Genomic DNA, 23,555 nt, shown 5'->3' with positions numbered 1-23,555 from the left:
AATGGAGTCCCGCCTCCAACCCTGTGTCTAGGTCTCTTTATACATAATGACAACGTGCTCACAATGCTAACATGCTAATGTTTATCATGTTAGGATGTTAATACTTGCTAATTTGCACTGAAAAAGTTAATGGCCTTTGCACACTGAGTCCGTTTTATTCCGGTGGGTTTTATTGTTTGAGTTGTTGCAAACAAATCACAATACATGACATGATATTAAAAGACACATTTCCTCCTTTGCCTCTCTCTACTGGAGTCACCACTCCCCCCCTGTCTTTCATTTGGCACCACAGCTGCATGAAGGGGTGGAGCTCTCCTCCCTCTATGTCCTCCACATTCTCTGTGCGGTCCAAATCCTCCTCCTCATCATCCACCTGAATATTACTACTTGGCCTGTTCAAAGTGAGCTAACCGAGTTATGAAATGATTCTGGGTGCCCCCCTCTGTCCACATTTTCTTCACTGACTCTTAGTCAAATGTCTCTAAAGGCTCTGACGGATGCGAAAAACGCAGAAAATCGACCCTGTTCCGAAGATTTTAATGATGGACGAAAGTTTCGGACTCAGTGTGCAAATGAGATTGACACAATGTGAAGTTTATTTTTAGACGTGCAACAATTTCCGACCGAAAAACAACAAACGGATTCAGTGTGCAAAGGCCTTAAGGGCGACAGCAATGTCTTTTTATTTCGGTATTGTATTATAAACCAAAGTAAATTTAAATCTTGACCTTAGAGAGACATGAATGCCTGTCACAAATTTCATGGCAGTCAATCTGATGGTTGTTGAGACAGTTTACAAAAACTCAAACATCAGCCTCATGGTAGCATGATTACAAAAGTCAAAGAATCTCCAAAGTAAGTTAGATTTATCCTCTGGGAACACTGAAACTGAAAACTGAAACTGAAAGATTTTTCAATTGGGACCAAAGTGGTCTGTCTAACTGACAGACCAACATTGCCATCCCTAGAGCCATGCCCCTAGCATGGCAAAAAATAATCATAATGTACACAGATTAAGAGATACTACACGACATTTGAGTGTTATGGACACCTTAAGAGCTAACACACACTTTTAACAGGAGCTCAAACAATAAACCAAGTTTTGAGAATAAATAAACAATTAAACTTACAGAATAATCTATATAACAACAACACAACTGCATGATGAATGGTGCAATCTGTCAACAGTAGCGCAGAGGTGGGTCTGTATAGTAACAAAAGTAAAGCTCGGATATCACAGCGATCAACCTCCAAATGTACCAGAGGAGTGACATAGATAAAGAGAGGCCATCCCATTTTCATGTTTCTTGTCAACTCTGTGTGATGGATGCCTTTCCTCTCAGCAGTGAACAGAGTGTTATGGAGAGTTAAGTGGAGAGGTCTGTGATAATCTAAACATGCCCCAAGCATCTCGTATTTCATGAGCCAAAGTCTCCCTGAGCCCTGTCTCCAGTCATCAGCAGTAAAAACTGATAGCAGAGGGGGACTGCCTGACACTGGATGTGGAGGCTTACAAACACAACTAGGCGCAGACAAAACCAAGTGCGATGTCATGTCCTGTTATCATACTTGCAAGAAAAAATTAAGGATGTCAAATAACACAGTTTAGTTACTGACTTTGGGTCTTTAATCTAGAGCAACAAATAAGCGAGATAAGGTCTAAAAGAGAAAGATATTACAAAAGATGAGGGAAAAGAGCAAAAAGAAAAGAACAAACAAAGACTCAGCAGAGAACTTGGCAGGTGAAGACACATACGTAGCTTATTCACTGAAGATGCTTGAACTCATGAACCTTATTGGATTTAGAGGACTTTGGGGGTTGCTGTTTTTACAGGCCATGAATGTTCCTCATTACTCTTGTTAGCTGTGGTCAAGCATAAATCTCTCTGTCATCTTTGATGCTCTGCATAAAAACTTTTATTCAGAGAATTCAGTTTGACTCTGACATTTGTACAATGGCAATTGTTTTGAATAAGACTAGTCTCACAAACATTCTTGTGAGCAGATGAAGATCAGTCTTTATAGAGCGACAGGGTCTGGGAATTAGGCGAAGTCTGAGGTGGTAAACAGTAAATCAAAAACTCTCCTAAATCACCACATGTGATCCTCAAGGCTGCACTCATCTGGATTTGTTGCATTCAATGAAATAACTGCTATGAGTTATCTAAAACTGTAAGGTTCTTTTGCTTTTTGTTTTGGTTATTATGACCTGCCAATTGACTGTATGTATCAATGTCACATATCTTAAGCCATTTTCAGCCAATCAGCTCTGATAAACCCACTGCGTTCCAGTTGCTGACAATGAAAGTAATAGGGATGGGACGATAAACTGTTTTATCACAGTTCACCTTATAAGAAGTTGATCATAGTGAATTTTCATTATCGAAATTGTCACGAATATCATGTCCAGCTGCACCCGAAGAATCTGCTAGACAACCCACAATAAGAGACTCTGCAAAACAGGCAAAAGATCTTAATCAAGCATAGACATAGACAGCTGTCCTATCAATAAAGGCAAACATGCAAAAAAAAGAAAAAAAAGAAAAAACTTTTAAGATATTTTTCTCAGGAGTTCGTGGAGATCAACCAAAAGGAAATCAAATATTGGACGCTACTATACTTGGATGATAAACGTCCTCTTGTTTGAGTAGGAAATTGTCTAAAAGCTAAAGGTAGGCCAAGTGATATTTTTCTCTGTAAGTGGTAGAGACACACCAGAGCTAAAAGAATAGGGAATATTGGACACTGGCTACCAGAAACGTGACTCAAGGTAGATCATAAAGGTGCCCATTGTAGTTGAGTGGGTGACTGTTTGCTAACATATGTCATGGTTTGTTAGCATCTTTTGGGTGTTCTTCTGCAAGCTAGTGGCTAAAAATCAACTAATAGGGCTTTAAAGCATAGGTTCAGACTTTTTTATTGATCTTAAAGGAATACTTCAACCGCAAAATGACCATTTGTATTGAAATTACTCACTGCCTGTTGCCTTGAATTCGTGTAGAAAACAAGTGAACACAGCCTCCACTGTGAACGGAGAATCCAAAAAGGCAAACATTGTTGGGCAAAACTATATCAAAACATCTGTTTATAAACTCCCACACAATTCCTGTAGTATAATCCAAGTCTCATTTACCCAGTCCTGCTCAAAACTTTCCAAACACTTGCATTTTCACTAAAACATTACAATTTAAAACACGTCAGTACAAACGGTCATATGCACAGTCAAGTGGCGTGTCTCAGCACACGCATGTATTTAAAAACTGCTGGAGCTGAGCTAATACGCATGTGCCAGGCGCGCTACTCGTAAGCTGAAGTGTTTTAGTAACATTTTAGTGAAAGTGCATATGTTTGGGAGGTACTGAGCAAACCAGATAAATAAGACTTGGATTATACTTTACAAGTTGTGTGAGAGTCTGTGAACAGATGTTTTGATATAGTTTTGCTGTTGTTATACGTGAATGCCAATAATTTCAATTAATGACGAATGTTAACTTTTTTGGATTCTCCGTTCACCCAAGGAAACATTGAGAAAAAAAAAGTTACAAATTTAATGTAACAGGTGGTGATTTATTGATATACAATTGGTCATTTTGCAGATGGAGAATTCTTTTTGGCCTATTGTAATACAATATTCACATAACTAAAATATACACTGAAAGAATTACTGGTTGCTGCAACAAGTCTCCTCTCTGTACTGCCTCATAAGTGATTCCTTCCTAACCTACCTGACCCCAATAGAGGAGAGGAAGGACAAAATCCAAAGTCCTCACCCTGTGCAAAAATGCTTTCTAAAATTCAGATGAAACTAATATGAGGTTTAAGCCACGTATGTTAGCCAAATCAGTTTGCTAAAGCTACAATCTTGCTTCCAGCTCAGCAAGGAAACAGTTGAGAGAAGGAAAAGGAATGCACACAAAACTGGGACAAACTCATCAAAACATTGCTCAATAGCACTACTAGTGGCCAGAGACTCCACGGGGTACCATAGAAATTTGTAAAGAAAAAAATGAAAATTAGAAACTGCCCAGTATTGTTGACGTTTAGTGGAAATGTTTTGACATTTGGGCAGAGGGTTATTGTTTCCACACTCTTTCTGAAGGCTGTCCAGATACTGAGGCCGGAATGATAGTTTATACTGAAGTTAACAGCCATTGCTCACAGTTTAGTGACTCAGCAAAGTCTGCTGGCTAACTTTTTATAGTAATAGGTATATTCCTTCTGACATCTTAATGAGTGGGTACACAAGCGGGGTTTCCAGTCGTAAAAGCAGTCACTGAGGGGACTCCTTTTCCAACCAGCCATCACCCTTTTAAGATAACAGTTTCACACAAATACATATAGGCATATTTACTGAACCCAGCTGTGTTCTGAGCTGCATTTTGGTATTTGGCTAATTTTAGCAGTCCTCGAGCTGTTTGGACACATACTCTTACAAGCTAGTAACAATTTGAGTTCCAGGTGTCCTCCGAAAACCTGCCTTGGCTTGTCATTCCCGTGAACGGATAGCCATGATTTTTATTGTGTGAATAAATAGGAGGAAAGTATGATGCAAATGAATGAAACTGAGAGTACAAACACAGCTTCAACTAATAAATCAGCATCTGAATCATCAGCTAAACTGGCACAATACCGACAATTTATCAAGCAATTGGATGATTTGATACTGTAAATCAACACATGGTTTACCCTGCTCCAAAACAAGAGAGGCAGAAAAAAAGGACTATGACTGAAACTAAAAGTCAAGCAATTTGGAGATTATTAATAAGGAGTGCTGTGAAGTAATCATTTATTTGCTGTTCCTGCTGGCACTGAAAACCTGACCTGGCAATGTCACTCTGTTCGTGGGTCGGCCCACCACTTTGGTCTAGACTGAAATAACTCAACAGCTACTGGGTGGATTGCCATGAAGTTTTACAGACATTCATGTTTCCCGAAGGACTTATGCAATAACTTTGGTGATCTTTCAAATTTTCATCTCGCGCCACCATCAGGTCAACATTGTTATTTGTCCAATACTTTGGCATATACTTGCAAAAATAAAGACATTCTTTATGTTGAGTTTTGTTTAGTAATAATTGTAAATTCTAGCGTGCTAATATGCTAAACTACGATGGCAGCTCATAAGCAACAGCATGTTAGCATCATGGCATTAGCATTCGGTTCACAGTAATACTGTGCAGCCTTACAGAGCTGCTAGCGTGGCTGTAGACACTGACTGTAGTCCTCTTCATTTACCTAATATACTAGATAATCATCATTGTGACCACCTTTGCACATTAAACATGATTTGACCACTTTTATGTTTGTAAGTGAGTTGACATTTTTTGCCAAGTCACTCTACTACAGTGGTTCCCAACTGGTCTAGCCACTGGGTCCAGATGTCACCTTTGTCATTAGTTCAAGGTCCACACAAGCCCCTTTTACACTGCCACATTTTCTGCGAATGTTGGGCCATTTTGCTGGCAAGCTGCGAACATTTAGATACAGAGCCGGATTGGCGAGTTGATCCGAGGTGCCCAATTTTCCGCCTTGTAGGGTAGCCATATTGGCGGAACCCTTTAAGTTTAAAAAGACTGAGGCAGCCTTCCGCAGTGGGAGGGGCTGTTGATGACTTGTGGGAGGAGCTGTTGATGACGCTGCACGTGTGACCCCTGGCGGTAGATAAACAGGAAACAGCTGATAGCAGGAATTGGTGAGCAGCTAGTAGCAAGAGGGAAACGCAAACCTGACAGATACTGTAAAGATGAGCAACTGAGGAGACAAGGAATTGCGTGCCCTCCTTGTCCTCGCAAACGAAGAAGCCATTAACCGTCAGATGACTGGGACGGTGAAGGACAGGCCGACTTACAAGAGGAATGCCGAAGGGCTGACAAACCGCGGCTTCCCTCCCACATCACTGTTTACGTCACACGCTGAGCTACATGTTTGTTACTTGCTCACGCCCCCCATTGCCCTGAAAAAGGTGCATTCTGTATAAACAAAAGTAGGTAGGCAGCATTTTGCCGCACTCCCCGATTTTGTTTTTATACAGCCAATGCTGAAAGAAGACTGATTGGGCTTTCCTGCAAATCTGCACAATTCCTACCTAAAAGTGCTACAGTCTAATAATATTCAGCATCATACTTGCGATGCCATGTCATCAAGCTAGCTTGCCGTCTCTGTCAAGTAGCAATCCATTAGTCATTCACTCTACAGCAGGAAATGGCGCTGCAAAATAAAAGCTATGCACCAGAAATTCACTGTACTTCAAAATAAAATGCGTATTTTACAAACTTGACATGTTCGCGAGTCACTTGCGGTCCATCCAGAATCAACTTGTGACCCACTTCTGGACCGTGACCCACCAGTTGGCAACCACTGCTCTACTTCATGTTGAAAATATGTTGAATATGAATAAATAAAATAGAAAAAATGTCGGTCAAGGAATGACGTATTAAGAATTTAAATCTCAACTTGGCCTCCAAATTACACACCCTGGATTACATGTTTTTCTACTTACTCACATCTCAAAGCGCTGTCCAACTCAAGCTGTGTGAGGAAAATGTTGCAGATCAAGGATCAAATTGCTGAAATAATACTTGCACTCTTTACAATCCTGGCTCAGAGCTGTTCCTCTAATCTCACTGTTGCTGTAATCAGTTGATTAGTGTTCATTTAATCTTTGCTTATTTGTCTTCAGTGTGTCATACATGGATGTGGCTAATAAAGGCTATCTGGTGACAACGATAAAATGCTGTGAAAACAAGACAAAAAAAGATTCTCATTTGTTGCACTGACAGTTATTTGCAGCCAACAGACAATGTCACCGTACCTCACAGCAGAATGTGGCTAAAACACAAACCACATTGGCTTAATTCCTTGATGACGCTTGCGTGTGCTCCCATGGAAGACCAAAGACACCACTGTGGCAGCAGATATGGAAAAACAGATGAAGTAGATTATAGACTGCACTCATATCACCCCCAACACTGAGAATATGAATGGGCCATTTTGTTCCACTAGCAATGAGGCCCTGACTATATCTTGCATTGATGGCACTGTAACAATGCTTTGCTTGAGTGAAGTACCATAAAATTTGGTCGATGAGTAATTCTGGTAGATAGCCTGCATTGAATTGAGTCATCTCTGCAGCCTGGGGTTTTAATATATATTCCTTCCATCCTGATTTTTTTTACCAGGATTTAAACTGACAGTTACAGTGGAAAAGGTAAAAGCAGTAGCAGCAGCAGTAGCTTAACTATTTTCCATGTTCATCACCTCCCAGAGTGTATGGATTGGGTGATTTCCAACATTGTGGTTTGGGTTACAGTAACCACCAGCTGGATGGAGCGTTGTTTCCACGGTGCCTATGCGTCCCTCCACAGGCTTGTGCAACAAGCCAATCAAAAGCCATCAGTCTTAAACACAGATCTGGGGTGGAAGAGCAGGGGGTGGAGGGATCATATGAGTTTTCCATTAATTTATTCAAAGCATTTTTTTCCTTTCCTCTGAACATTGAACATTCAGTTGCTAATAGAAACAACATTACTTTTACATTATACCTAAGTATGATCCATCAGTTTATCTTGAACATGCAATGACTGAATCAAGTAGTGAACACAACACTGACATATTATCAATTTTGGAGTTGCAAATGTTTGCCAACATACTTGTTTGCAAACATTTGCCAACATACTTGTTTGCAAACATTTGCCTCTTCACACACCCAGACATAGACCAACATACCATTGCTGAGTCATGTTTTTGGCCAACTGACTGAAGTCCAATATTCACTCTCCTTTTGGGCCTTTTTATATATTTATAAATAATATTTATGGATTTTGTAATTTCTATCATTATTATTATTATTTGAAGGATAATCGTGCTCTCACTTTTAAAACTACAATTCCCATTATTATGAGTGTTTGGGGGACGTAAACAGGAAGTATAATGTTACCAGTCAGTCAGCTGTGAGCTTTAATTTAAGCTCCGTGTTTTAGCCTTTATTTTGACAAATTAGCACTATTAAAAGTATCCCGAATTAGATATTATCAGCTCATATTTGAACTGCACCAATGGACGTAGAGACAGCTATCACTATTTTACTTAAATATTGAAGAAAACTTAAAAACGTGGTTATTTTCAGGCAAGTTCTGATTTTACAAGGAGCGTTTTTTCTCTGATTTCTACTTGGATTTATTCGAATATAGTGGTATTCCCGGGAAGCGTAAGTCACACTGAGAATATGTGTGTCAGTCTGTGTGTTCACATTTCACTGGGTGTCCGAGAAGGTGTGCTACTTTGACGCAAATTGCAGCAATGGCGAACTACGTTTTTTAAGTTGTACCTTAATTGCCTCCATTAGCTGTGTGTCACATCCGGTGGCGCTGCTCCAGCTGCTTACCGTGTTGATAAGCGGGGCCAAATGTGCGGGATACACTACAATAGTGTGCCTAACTTTACGTTGTTTGTGTAGGACGATATTTACCTGTCCTTTTAAACTCACGTACGTGTTTCTTCTTCGTCTGGCCCCTTCAATTTCCCCGCGCCTCCTATGGAGGAGGAGCGCAGTGAAAACCTCTGCTCAACACCTAGGGAGCGTTCCATTACCCACACTACCATACTGTGAAGTAGGCCAGGATAAGATTTAGGGTGTGTTCCAAATAGCTTTCTTTTTCTTTTTACTTGTTGTAGGTACTGCAACTGACCATAGAAAGTACACTGTTGCATGCAGTATGCACACAACTGGGACATACTACTGTCTCATAACATTACACCCTGAACTTTGACCCCCTTGATTTGGCTTGGAGATACAACAAACACCACTTACAGAGTTGGCAAGAGATGGAGATCAAATTTGTTACACTGCAATGTATGTAGTTTAATTTTAAAGTTATAACTGCACAGATTGTAAATTCTAACATATTACATTTGCAACAATGAAATTACTCTGGTTCTCTGTCATTGTTATTTTTATGGTCTAGTTATGCCTTATTGTTGTTGGTGATATTTATGATTATTGTTCACTTAAACAATCAGTATTTCTATTATTACTATTTGACTGGTCACCAGTTACTTGAATGTGCCGTCATTGTGACGTCTGACAGCTGTCAATCAGCTGTCATCAGTCGATGTGAGGTATGGTCTGCTGCGCATAGCACTGTGGGTCAGAACGGCCAGAAAAGCATGCTGGCTTGCATACCGCGAAATCAGACCAGGTGTAGTAGAACATCCTGCTATTTTTTGCATACTGCATTTCACCTACAATGTACTGGGACATACTAAATCTTTTTCTGGCGTACTTTAGCATTATAGTATGGGATACACAGTATGACAAATGCAGTATGCCAACAATACCAGGATGTTCTGCCACATCCGGTCAGATTTTGCAGTATGCAAGCCAGCAAAAACTTATTATTATATTTTTGGGGGGCTATTCTGACCCACAATCCTCTGCACAGCTGAAGATTCGTCACATTGACCAAGCCACAAAAACATGATATCTTGACAACTCACTGACAGCTGTTTGACAGTTGATTGACGGATGACAGTGCATCCAACTGACTGATGACCAGTCAAATAGTAATTAAAGAATATTAATTGTTTAAGTGAACAAAATAATTGTAAATATTACAAACAGCAACAGGACATAACTATAAAAATAACAGTGTAATGCAGATGTAATTTTACCGTCACAGATATATGTTTGAATCTATAATTTGTGCAGTTATAACTTTAAAGTTTAACTGCAGACATTGCAAAGTAACAACAGCAGAGCTCTCCGGGTTGATCATCGTGTGTGACGTTTGTTTTATCTCCAAAGGAAGCAGATGTCAAAGCAAGAGGGTCAAAGTTCAGGATAATGTTATGAGAAAGCAGTATGTCCTGATTGTGTGCAATATACTATGTAAGGGCAGCTGCTGTACCTACTGAAAGTGATTTGGAAGGCACCTTATTAGCTACTAAATAGCACACTTTAATCACCAGCTGGACACTGACTTTGTCTGTGTATGCAGCCCACCCTTTGGTGCTGGGCAGGTAGTGTAAAGTTGGTTTAACAGAGCTTTTTTTTCTGACAACAGCTGTTAAACAGGTTAAAAACAAAGCTGATGAGAGTGAACAAACACTGTAAGCTGAAAGATTTAGAAGTGCTCTGTAGAGCTAAGAGGAACTGCAGAGCTGTGGGACAATTCTCTTAAAGTGTTGATTTTAGCCGCTTTTAAAAAATGTATTCATAACTTTACTTCAACCCATCTCAGCTGTATATAACTCCTCAAGCTCTGCTCTTAATAAGAGAGGTTGGCACCACCCAAAAGTCTTTTTTCTAGGTCCAACATCTGGTTGTCAAGGAATGCCAAATCCTGGCTGTAAGGAAAGGAAGCTGCTGGGTGGACCTGCAATAACATAAAAGACCATTATGAACATTTTTGAGTGACGTTGATCTATTGCCTTTTCCAGTGGAGGTCCTTACACGTCTTTGGGTAGAACTCAGACAGAGGTGGCAGAGCAGCTGGGTTTACATTCGCAGTAATGGCTGTCTTTTGGTCTCACATGCATAATGCCATAACAAGTCACTGACAAGTGATGCTGCAGCAAAACATCATGGGTGCTGCAGATCAGTGGTGAGATATTCAAGTGCTAAGTGTGTGATTGCATATGTATGTGTGGAGGCTGGGAGCGCATATGCATGCGTGTGCATTTTTGTGTGTATATCCGTGCATGCTCTCTGCCCGTGTGTGCATCAGCGTAAAGCCGATAGGGAGAGCAGCATGTCTGGAATCATTTAAACAGAGTGAGAACACATTCCCGCATGTGGAATCATTCCTCCCAATAGGAGTGTCATTGTTTCCAAAGACAGCTTTGCTTTCGCCATGAATCAGGTAGCATTTTTTCCTATATATTTCATTTTTCCTGTCAGCTATACAGGTCTTTACAAAAATGCTGGGAATGAATCCAGAAGGACTTTAGGACTGTTCTGATCTAAGAATTGTGATTGATGACCCTGTTTGTGGGGGAAAGAGATATACAGTAATGTGTTGGGTTTGTGCATTATGGAGAGATATTTTGATGGCACTTTTTGTGAAGAGTATGCAGAGTGCGGGACATACCGGAAACACAACAGCAGCACTGTAGTTCATCATCAGAGTGGATATAGATACATTTGAGGGTTATTAAAGAATGATAATGTCAACAAAACAAAAATGTGTTAGTCAGTTTCTCTTTGGATTCTCTGCCCTGCAACCCCAAGCCCTCTGGTCATTACTGAATCATGAAAAACAGGTCACAAATATAGTTGCATCCTTTTCTTTAATGGAGGCAATTTCCTAAAAGACACTGCATTTGTTGAGGACTGTTTTCAGCGCAGGATTAATTTACATTTGGTGCACTACTGAGTATTTAAAGGAGCAGGATGGTGTATGTGGGCATGGACTCAAAATAAACTACAGTGCCCATGTTTATCGTAATGAATGGACATGTCACCCAGTCCAAAGGTGTGGCTCACTGATGTGTGTATAATATATTTTGGACAACAATGGAGCTTCATGACACACAAGAATAAGCTATATCAGGCTTTGGTTCTGGTCTCGTCGTTTGATGTGTTGACAATAACAATAAATATAGAATATCGCCAGTTTATTATTATTATCCTTTAAGATGTGGGTATCCCAGTAAGAGTTCTCACTTGCAGATTATACAGACATAAAGCTACCAATTTTTTAATACTTCAAAATGCACTGATATCATAATCATAAAATACTTTCATGTTATTGCTACTATAAATGGTTTATCTTTAAGCCAACTGCTGAATGAAGCCAAAGAGCAGTAACTAATGTTCCTCACTTATGTCTCTGTTTTTTTTTTCCAGTCAACTGTACAGCAGGGCTGCAAATAACGATTATTTTCATTGTCGACTAATCTGTCGATTATTTCTTCGATTACTCGACTAATCATTTTATCGAAAAATGAGTTAAAATGTTGAAAAATGTCGGTCTGTTTCTCCCAAACCCCAAAATTATGTCATCTAATGTCTTGTTTTGTATTCACGCCAAAGGCTTTTAGTTCATCATCATGGGAGAGTGTGTAAAGCTGCCAATATTTGAACGTAAGTAGTCTGAGTGGGCGGAAGTTCGCTGCATAGATCAGCCTCTCATTGGGCGGAACGTGCCACCCGCTGAAGTCCCGCCCTACCACCTCCGGTTGTGTAGCAGTTTTCAACTGTTTTCAACACGTCCTTTACTAACTTTTGCGGTGTTTGATCTTGCGGGGATGTAGCCATTTTTCTGCCATGGTTCACGTCCTGTAGGTGATATTTTTGTGGGCATGTTACACCAAAACCTGTTTCCCCCCAGCAATATTTTTGCAAGCACACCGTTGCTGTGGCACCGCCCAGAACGATTGTGATTGGTTGAAAGAAATTCAAGCAGCCAGGGCGGGTTTTTTTCTCCAATATTAAAGTGAGAGTTGGTCCAGCCAGACCTTTCTTTTCTTGAGAAAGGTCTGGTGAGCGAGACTAGAACGTAAGAAGCTGCAGTAAGAGTATTTTGGGGTACTTTTATAGTACTTTTCTATGAAAAATGACTCAAACCGATTAGTCGACTACTAAAATAGTCACCGATTATTTTAATAGTCGATTAGTCATCGATTAGTCCACTAATCGTTGCAGCCCTACTGTACAGTCTACATATTAATCAAAGGTATTTATATTTATAGTTTCAGTAGCTGAAACTATAAAAAAATTTTTTTTAACAAAGTTCCTAAGTATAATCAATAAGATTGTATCTATTTGAGGGCCAGTGTAAGATAGCATGTGAAAACCAAACTGTGACCTGGTCCAGCGTTGGTCTGATTTCGGCACACCAGAGGATATAAGTCAGGCTGCGTCTGGTTGCCTGAGTGAGCTGAGACACGGGATGAATGATGCCCCAGAATTGGGTCAAATAAACTGGCCCAGTTCCAGCTGCCGACAATGCCACCACTGGGCTGTTATCAACAATGACCTGGCACGGTATCGGCCCGGACTCGGCACGCTGTAAGAAATAAGTCGGGCTGCATTTGGTTGCCCGACTCGGCTGAGACTCGGGATGAATGACACCAAGTATCAGGCTAAATAAACTGACCCGATTCAGACATCTGACATCGCCACCACAGGGTGTACACTAGTTGTCCTCAGTTAATCCCATGATATTAATTTAAGGTTAAAAAAAATCTGACTCCTCAAATGATTTCTCATGGAACCCAAAGCTAATTTGAAGCCTGACAGCTCCACTGTCACACCACTTTGTGGCCTCGTGTGTGAGAGCTGTAGTAAACGGGCAGTGACTCATACCAGTCTCAAATGTATGGCTCTGCTTGTTGCGGCACGGGCGGACAGCCACATAGTTGCCTGTGGTGAAGGCCTCTGCACAGGCAGCCCTGGAATAGAAGTTTATTACTGGCCACCAAGTCGAGCCCTGCTCACCAAATTGATACCTTGGAACAAATATAACGTAGAAAATCACATATATGCATAAACTGTGAAGCACACGCACACCCATGCACGGCTACACACATGAATGGAGATATACACACACATATACACATGCAGAAAGTTAAAGGCTATACTTTGAAAGTTCCTGTTTAGGTGTAAGTGGGTGAGAAATGTGGGCACATTGTTCAGTCTCCTAGAAAAGTTGCAGCAGTTCAGTGAAGAGAGAGAGCTAAAATAAGATGTGAGATTGAAGGTTTTCCTAAAGATTGAGGGGAAAAAGAAAAAGGTCCAACGAAAGAGACTCATGTGATATATGTGTGAAGGAATCTTCTACTTTATATGCTGACAGAATTGATCCTGGAGAAGCCATTCATGTGATCTGTTTTTCAGGAAGGAAAAGAATTCCAGGGTTTCATAGAAAGCTCATACTCCTTTGACAAATGTGACAAGTGGCCCCGTCAGCCTGCAATCATCTCTGTGTAATTGAAGACATGATGTCACATCAGTGCCTTTGGTGCAGCTAAACCACTGTTGCCCACATTTACCAATACTGGGTGGTTTTGTCAGACAAGCTCCAGTGTGTGCTACACACACTTAATAACGGTCTGGGCTTAGGTTTGGCTCCAGACGTTTGGCTGAATCCCGATCACACTCAATAAAGAAGGAAATACAACTGACTGACGGGCCGCTTTTATTGCCCCGTTCAGCACTTCAGACAGCACGGAAGTTATGATAATTAGAAATCTGATTTGCGATATACAGTCTGTAGAATTTAGCACAAACAACCCTGTAAACAGCCTTGAATGTAAATACTGGGCAATGTCTTAGCTCATATAAATGTTTCAATAAAGTTCTTTTGTGTTTTGGCTCGACCCATTGTAGTGTTGAGGAGGCTATAACACTGCCAGCATTGTATAGTTTGCCGCGAGGACTGCATGCGGAGAAATATTCAGATCTTTCACTTGAGTAAGTCGTGAATTCAGAGCGGCACAGTAGTGCAGTGATTAGCACTGTCACCTCACAGCAAGAGGGCCCTTCTGTGTCAAGTTTACATGTTCTCCCTGTGTCACCTTGGGTTTTCTCGGGGTACTTCAGCCTCCCACAGTCCAAAGACTTGCAGACTCATAAATGGTTACCTTTTCATCACCCTGTGATGGTCTGGCATCCTGTTCCCGCCTCTGGCCCAGTGTCAGCTAGGATAGGCTCCAGTGTCCCCACGACCCTGAAAAGGATAAGCGGTTATGGATAATGAATGAATAAATGAATGAAGAAGCAACATGTACTCAAAGTATTAATAGTAAAAATATAAATTACATGGATATATTGAGCCGTGTTGGGTTATCGGCTAATTAATCCCAACTGGTGGGTTTTGGGTCCATTCTGAATGGACCACAAATGACCTGCAAATGTGTCATGTTTGTTGAAAACACACTTCATTTTGAGGTACACCAAGTTTCCAGGACAGAGCTTTTATTTTGAAGTGCCATTTCCTGCTGTAGAGTGAGAGACTAACAGACAGCTACTTGAGAGAGACAGCAAACTATAGCTTGACGACATGGCTGAACGCAAGTATGAAGCTGAATGTATCAAACTGTGTGGAAAATTGACTCAGACACCCACTCAAAGTGATTTCTAATACCTTTGGTGATCCACTGACTTTCCATCGAGCACCATCATCAGATCAAACTTTAACTATGTGTGCATTTAGCTCATAGCTTCAGAGAGTCACTACCATGGTTGTTGACTCTTAGCCTTACAGTATCGGACAACAAATACAAACTTAAATTTAAAAGAAGGGGCTCTTTCTCCCCCCAGACATATATCAGCAGAATGGCAAAGGCTTTCAAACAGAGGGACAAAATAGACATTAAATACAATTGAATTTCTAAATTAATGATTGACTAATAAAAAAGACCATGGCCCGGCAGTTGTTTGTAAAGCCATACATCTTATTTATAAGACTAATCTGATGTTTTAACCTGTAAACATACAATGATTCCCCCTGACACGTAGTCAGTGGCATAAGGTAGTTACAATGGGCCCCAGTGCACACTGTTATGACGGGCCACAGTGTGCCCTAGTTACTAGTTATGAAGCACACACACACACACACACACACACACACACACACACACAGTGAGTTTTAGGCGTATATATATTTCAGCAACAGTCTGCCTTACTGCCTCTTTTATGTTATATCAGCTTGCAGATCTGCCCAGCTTGCCAGTCTGTAATTGGTATCGTCTCGTTACATAATTTAAGACTTCATTTTGGACAACATCAACATACATATTACCAAGCTATTATCATTACATATCTATATATGACAAAAACTACAAAAGAAAATAGAAAACTGTTAGTTTAACCCATTAATTCATTTATTCTCCCCAACTACTTATTCTGTTAGGGGTCGCAGAGGGACTGGAGCCTATCCCAGCTGACAGTGGGTGAGAGGCAGGGTACACCCTGGACAGGTCACCAGACTATCACAGGTCTGACATGTAGAGACAGACAACCATTCACACTCACATTCACACCTACGGGCAATTTAGAGTCACCAATTAAACCGCATGTCTTTGGACTGTGGGAGGAAGCTGGAGTACCTGGAGAAAACCTACACTCACACGGGGAGAACATGCAAACACCAACCCGGGGTTCGAATCCCCCATGCTGGGTTTGAAACAGGAACCCTCTGCACCACCATGCTGCCAGGTTAGTTTAACTAAATATTTTTTTTAATAGTTCAACTGTAGATTTTATAGTTTATGTAGATTAACCATATAATTTGTTACAGATTGATACTATTTTACAAAAGCAAAAACCATGACGGAGATGCCTTTTTGAGGACGTGTATAGAAAATCACACCATTTTTGATTTAATGTGAGTTCTTCTTTGAACATGGGCATATTTCCATGTCTCAGTCATGCCCCTCAACTCCATGGGCCCCACTGCAACCACGATGCTTGTCTATATTTACGCCCCTGCAAACAGTAGAGCAGCACAACATGGAAATACGTCAAAGTTGCACTTAATACAGTAACATAATTAATCACCTTCCACCACTGGAGGACTGTGTGTACAAAAACCAGAACACTCAAATGATAAAACTCATTAATCAAAAGATTTGCTGACTTACTGTAGAGTAAGTGTGAAAGTTGATTTGACTTGATAGAGAAATGGTACTGGAACCCCCTTTGTTGTGTTTTCTTTTTTCTTTTCCCATGGTATACTGAATGCCTTAATGATAACACATTACAGATTTCATGCCAGCAAAGCAAACTGAAATTGAAACTGAAATTGAAAATACATGAGAGAAAGGGGAAAAGGTATCTCTGGCAAAAGCTCTCTCCTCTGTAAAGCTTTTAAGTCAATAAACTTGCTGCCCACTTCCAGGCTGCACTGGTGGAGTCACTGGGCACATAAGTACTTACTTGCCCTCCCCCCAGCTTGACGAGGTGAGCTTAATTTGGAACCAGTGGGGTTTTCTAATTGTCAGGTTTGTTTGCAGAGCAATTTGGCTCTCATTCAGCAAGTCCTTAGAGAGTCCCCTAGTGTTGGAAACCTAAAACTACACTCACACTCCCTCAGCATGGTGTTGATGGTGTGTGACGATTCCCTCCAACTGCAGAGTGTTTTGGGATGAGCAGATAACAGACAGAAAATAGACACCATGGGACAGATTGGACGGGGTGAATCTCATTCAGCTGCAAACTCTCACAACTCTGGAGGTTTTAATTTAATTTGGCTCGAAGTGGATTTTTCCAAAATGCCTCATGGAAGTCCTCCAAAATTAACTTCCTGGATATTCTACAGGGCCTCTATGTCTACATCCATTCTCATACCCAAATGGTGCTCTGGCCAACTTCACGGTGGTGGTGTGTCTTTGTCAGTGTAAAATAGAAATATAGAAATCCATGTAGAAAATAGGAGAAAGAAAAGGTGCGCTAAGACAAGTGAGAGTCACAATTATCAGATATGAATATTACTTCATGACAGTATGTTAGTGCTGGTCAAACAGTGCGAGGAGAAATACTTGCAGTGATTGGCATCAGCAGTGGCTCCCAACTCAAGGGGTGGGACCCACACAAGGGGTCACAAGATCAATTTAAGGGGTTGTAGACGAAAGCAGAATATATCAGCTACACAAAGTGATGCTTATTTTTCCTCTTTTCCTTTCTTTTAACGTGTCAGCAGTTTACACACAGTATCTGTGCGCCTCACTTTCAGGCACACGTTTTTCCTCATGAAAAACTAGGTTAAATGTCTTACAATTTGGAAAAGGGATGTGCCTTATTACTCCACCCCCTTGTCTCTCCCTCTTCTCTTTCTCTTCCCCCTTCTTTCTCTCTCCGTCTCTGTCTCTCTGAGAAAGAGGCCATTGTTTCTTAATTAATTCACCATGTGTTTGGAGCACACATGACTGAAGGAGGTGCAACGCATGAAAGATTAATAGCTGACAATATCCCCCTCACAGGCCATCAATTAGGAGTTACAAGTATCTACACTTTGAAAACTTCCCGTTGTGTTCTGTGTGAAGACGCATATGAGTTGGTAATATATAGCCTATGTGTGGAGTTTAGTACTCAGTATTTGTGACTTAGACATAGGCTGAAAGGGGTTTAAGAGGTACAATAATCAAATATACAGCAACTTTCTGGCACTTAAACCCCCCCCCCCCAGACACATTTTAATGTGTGTACTTAGACTAATATCTTGTTTAACATGGCTTTCTCACATAGTAGTTAAAAAAAAATTGAAAAGGGGCTGGAAGCAGTCCTTCTACCTCATTGACAAAAGCTGGATCTGGCCTCCCCCACACCCACCACAGCAGCTTGCGGAAGGTTTTGCTTTCCACTTTCTCTAGAGCTGCTCATGCTAGGTTGACCAGTGAAAGAGCAGTGTGCATCAAGATGGCTAGCGTTAGCATTAGATGAAACATTCAGCCAGACATGTTTGAGCAGCAGTCAGACCGAGATTCAGGGTGCTTTCACATCTGCCCTGTTTGGTTCAGTTCATTCGAACTCAAGTTCATTTGGCTCCTAAGTGTGGTTCATTTGGCCAGGTGTGAACACAGCACGCACCAAAACAACCGGACTAAGACCTTCTTGAAGAGGTGGTCTCGGTTCGGTTACAAATTAACTCTGGTGCGGTTTGTTTGTGGTGAGAACGTATTCCGACCTTAATCAGAACCAACTGCAGTCGCATTACACATTGTTTGGGTTAAACAAGCATGAGCATATTACAGTCCTGGAGGATTATTAATGTGCACCTCCTCTTGTACTGCCTTAATATGCACATTCAGCACATCCAATGCATCAAAACACTGTTTTCTAGTCTGAGTTGCACCTCATTTTCAAACTGTATGGTTGCCTAAAATGAACAATGACAGCAGTATAGTACACAATGACCAGCGCTAAAATCAACCTGGGAGTTGTCCCTCCATTGTGACATTAGAAAGTGCCCCATTTATCTTGCAAGTGTACTCTTCTTCAATGTTTTGTTTACTTCCTGGATTTTTCCCACATGGAAATTCTGACTAATTGAGAGCAGCAAGCATTCGATCTGGTCCGCTTGTAAATGCTGCCATGAGAACACGAACCAACTTTAGGCAATTATGTAACTTTGTGTCAAAATTAGTCCCTGAATCTGACTGAAGCAAGTGAACTCTAGGTCTAAAAGCACCCTCAGACTCTGTTGTGCATCAAAATGGGCAACTAGCAGATGTATCAGAATGGTTAATGCAGTACGCATCTTTTATTTGTTTTTGTTGTTTGTTAGTTATCTTGTAGGCTACTGTAAGCGGCAGTGGCATACACAATGTTAAAGGTCTAGTGTGTAGCATTATTGCCATCTAGTGGTGAGGCTGCAGATTGCAAACAACTGAAACGTTTCACATGTACCAAGTGTAAAAGGAGAACCATGGTGGCCAACATGAACACGCAACTGTCCCTTTCTGGAGCTAGTGTTTGATTTGTTCATTCTGAGCTACTGTAGAAAAAGTATGATTCACCGGATATAGACTGTGGCTACAAGCCTGCCATTGGGCTGCTTATTCTCCCTGCTCTAGCACTGACACAGCGCTGTGGAGATAGGTCTAGCTAAGCCATAGAAATGGCAAACTGCATGGAAGAAGACTCGCTACAGATGTAGATATAAGCAGCTTATTCTAAGGTAATGAAAACACATTGATTCTTAGTTTAAGTTGATTATACACTATGTTACAAGTATTATATTACATTTCAGCCAATATATCCAATAAATCCTACACACTGGACCTTTGATGGTTGTAAAAACATACAATAATATGATGGAGGTTTTAGTCAATAGTGGAAGGAAGCTTCAGTGTCTGGTTTACATCAAAAAACAGCATACTCTGCCATGTTTGCTGTCAAAACTTTCATCATGCTAATGCAAACTCTGCTCTATGTACTGACAAGTTTACTCTGCGCTGGAGGTTTCAGGTGTCTTAGCCAGTGTTGTGTCAAAGTCTGCTCCACTTTAGATATGTGTTTCCTGTATTGGACAGCGATTGGCTTTCATATTAATGACATACCAAATCTAGCTTGCCAGGAGTACATTTGGATTTTAGATTTTAGAGAAATGCACAGATATGGCCTCCTTCAGCAGAGAAATGTGAAAGCGCCTGTCTAGCAACAAACCTTGCACAGATAGAAAGTAGTATAGTTTGCGTTTAAGGGGACAAATGACATTTTTGAATGGACTTTAAATGTATTGGCTAAGCCTGATTTTAAATGATAAAACCTACAAATTAAAACATGTAATGAACTTAAATTTATTTCCTTACAATCCCATAAATGTGTATTACAGCATGGTGGGTCAAGACTGACTGTAATTCTGTCAAAAATCATGAAGGTGAGATGAGCTTTATCTGCTGACCCACTTTCTCCCAGTCCACCACATATGTACTGTATGTGTGTGTGGGTCTGTGCCAGTGCCTCTCACAGAGGTAGTTCTTGGCTACTGTAATGGCAGTGAGTACAAAGAAGCAGCCAGCTGAAGACAGGAACTTGGACAGATCTGGCACATCTTGGGCTCTGCAGTTTATGACTGAAAACAAATAAAGTCAGCATAAAACAAACTATGTGCACCCTGCGCCGTTATACCAAAGCTCATTAGTGTGAGATCAGGTCGAGGTTTACAGCCAACCTCTCCCCTCTCTGTGCCAACTATACAAACCTGTGATTATTCCTCTGTAAGTATACGCCTGAGACCTACAGCACTGCGTCTTCTCCTTTAAAGACTTGTTGCTATTTTTTCTTGAGGGGAGAGGATAGGAGTGTTTAAAGAGATGATTTCAGTGCTGTAATGCTACCTCCTGTGCCACAGACAAACATCTGCCCCGCACATTGCTGCAGTTTAGCGAGGATGTTCATCATCTGGTGAGCGTTTCGGGCTGCCAGTTAAATCCCTTATATTTCCATTCACCAAAATATTTGATACTCTGACAGCAGTGGTCCCTCAGACTCACTTCATGTTTAGTGAACCCTGGTGTCTGTTGAAATGTCCAATCTAAGACAAACTAGAGATAACCGGCAGAGTGAGACTGAGGTGATATTGGAGGGACATGTTTGGGCGGATGTGGCCAGTGAGTTGAGGCAGGACTGCAGCACGTGTTTGATAAAAGCGAGGGTTTTACTGTGTTATTTGAAAGATGCCTGCCTGCTCTAACCCCCCTCACACACACACACATACACACACACACTGCACACTGAGCCTCCACTCATCTTCCTCCCCTCTCACTCTGGAGGAGCAGAGCCCTACGAAACAAAGGAAACTCTCTATATCTCAAAGCCAGCAGTGATATCATGGAAAAGGCTGACAGTCAGGTGTGGGAGAGAGTCAAAGGGATTACTGCTACTCTCAAGATTCACAGATTTTTTTTGCAAACATGATTTATCTCAAGCTCCTATTCATGAGGAATTCATTCGGAGCTTTCTACTTTAAATATTGTATAGACAGTTAAAATCAATAACCTAGTTTCACCACAACTTATTGCAGAGTGATTGCATTTCTCAGAAATATCATGAAATACTTGTTGAAGGAAATCACAGGAAGCGCTCCCTAAAGACCGTACAGCTGAAACTCTGCACCCTTCAGTTCTTTGTTATTGTAGTATAAAAGGTAACAAATGTCTAAGGAGGAGAAACTACAAACATTTCAGGAGCAGTCAGTACAGGGGAGCTCGGGAATTTTTCCTCACAGTAAAACTGTTGCTCAGCTTCTGACCATGAAAGCAAAGCTCTCATTTCCCGCTGACTACTGTGAAAGAGGATCATAAAATTGACTCCATCTGTAATTTTATGGTGAACTTTCCAGTCACCAGCAGCATAATGGCATTCCTTCTATTAAGTTATGTTAAAATTCACTTGAAGGCATGTATTGCATAGTATTAGTCTTTGGGATAGATTGAGCTTTTGTGGATAGATGTTTCATCTAAGTGTCTCTTTTTAAGTCTTGAACCAGGTTTGGCCATATCTGACAGTTAAGACAGTATGCAAACTAACCCAAATGGATGTTATCAGCCTATTAAATGGGTGTTATCTGTGGTTATAAGCCTCATAGACAAGGGTTAGTAGGGACCTGATTCACCTAATGGTAGGTTCAGGAGGTCATTAAATTTAATGGAAGTTACCAGTAGGTTCAGGCGCAAAAACGTCATGGTTAGGTTTAGAAATAGATGGTTTGTTAGGGTTGGGCATAAATTTTAGTTTCAAACTGGACTCCGATCCCTGATCTCCTGGGTGAAGGTCCTGTGTTTGACCCGTCCACCACCCTCTCTATATGTGGACTTTCTTACACATGGTAGCAGTGGAGGGGCCCCCTGATAGTGGTATCTTGTGACACAAGGCCAGGGGTCGGCAACCTGTCATATCAGAAGAGCCGTTTTTGGCCAAAAAGAAAAAAAAATCTGTCTCCAGCTGCACAACACATTTGAGCGTGATAATGAAGGAAACACAGCTGTTTCAGTCTAAATTAGCCTATCAACAAATGAGCAAATGAGAGTCACTTTAGGTCATTTTAAATGTTGAAATAACCATTACTCATTTCTGTTTCATTTTTCATCAAAGCCACAGGGAGCCACTGGACAGGGGCTTAGAGCCACATGTGGCCCCAGAGACAGGTTGTCTACCCCTGCACTACACAGCCTAAGGCATCCATTGGTACCAACCATGTCAGCATAGTTTGTCACGACAGGGGCAAATAATGCTTTCAGTTTTGGCGAGGAAACAAATGGCATGACAATTTTTAGAGGTCCCTTAATTTCTGGCATCAACATATCTGATGAAAATAGGTTCTATATACACATGAGTCTTCCTCAAACTTGATCTGGCTTGTTCCCTGGAAAAATGATTGTCCCTTACACTAACGGCAGCCTGTTTCCACTGCCCTCAATTGGTAAAACAAACAAACAAAAAAAATTGTTATTGCAGGTGTAAGTAATCAGACAGAAATTCCAAACATTTGTAGATTCCAGCCTCTCCAGTGTGAGATTTCACATTTTTTCTCACTCTCATATCATTTCTTTTTAATGCTCAGACCCAACTGGACAACACTTAGGACCATGGGAACTTAGATTTTAAGTATAACAGAAATAATCAGTTAATTAAGATTAAAAGGATTAATTAATGGCAAAACTCCAGGCTGTTCCAGACTCCCGCTGTCTGTCCTGCTTAAAGTGGTACCGTAAGACTTACTGACATGAGTAATTTGGGACACACTGTAATTTATATGGTCGGGATTACTGTCTACATGTGTCTCTTTAATGTCTCAAGTTAGAAGCATGTGTCTCTACAAGAACCTGTGAGTGTCTTCACAGGCTGGATGGGGAGCATGTGTGTGCGAGAAAGAGAGGCCGAGCGAGTGTCTGAATCCACGACTTGTCTAAAAATGTAAAGGTATTCGAATTTGTGTCTGCGAATGTGTGTGTGTGTCTTATTTGTCAGTGTGTGAGTGTGTGTGTGTGTATTAGCAAGTTTCAGAGTGTGAACCTCTCCTGGGGGACTTCCGCTGCTGCTGTTATTCTTTGCAGTGAGATGGAAAGCTTTTCCCAACATCTGCAGAACATATCATCATGGCAAAAAAAAA

The 23,555-nt window shown here is 41.0% G+C and overlaps 1 protein-coding gene across 2 annotated transcripts in view; it reads left to right on the top strand.

Moving 5' to 3' along the window:
• Positions 1 to 7,932: 7,932 nt before the first annotated feature.
• LOC125901639 (alpha-amylase) overlaps positions 7,933 to 23,555 on the top strand; it is a 30,284-nt gene continuing 14,661 nt past the window's right edge. The window contains exon 1 of one of the 2 annotated variants that reach the window (XM_049597393.1): positions 7,933 to 8,125. The gene's annotated coding sequence lies outside the window, so the exon portion shown is untranslated. Of the gene's footprint in view, positions 8,207 to 23,555 lie in introns of both variants that reach the window. The other variant, XM_049597390.1, reaches the window with a different exon arrangement.

Source organism: Epinephelus fuscoguttatus, linkage group LG15, assembly GCF_011397635.1.
Source record: "Epinephelus fuscoguttatus linkage group LG15, E.fuscoguttatus.final_Chr_v1".
NCBI lineage: Eukaryota > Metazoa > Chordata > Actinopteri > Perciformes > Serranidae > Epinephelus > Epinephelus fuscoguttatus.
This window is presented reverse-complemented; position numbering and strand designations above follow the sequence as displayed.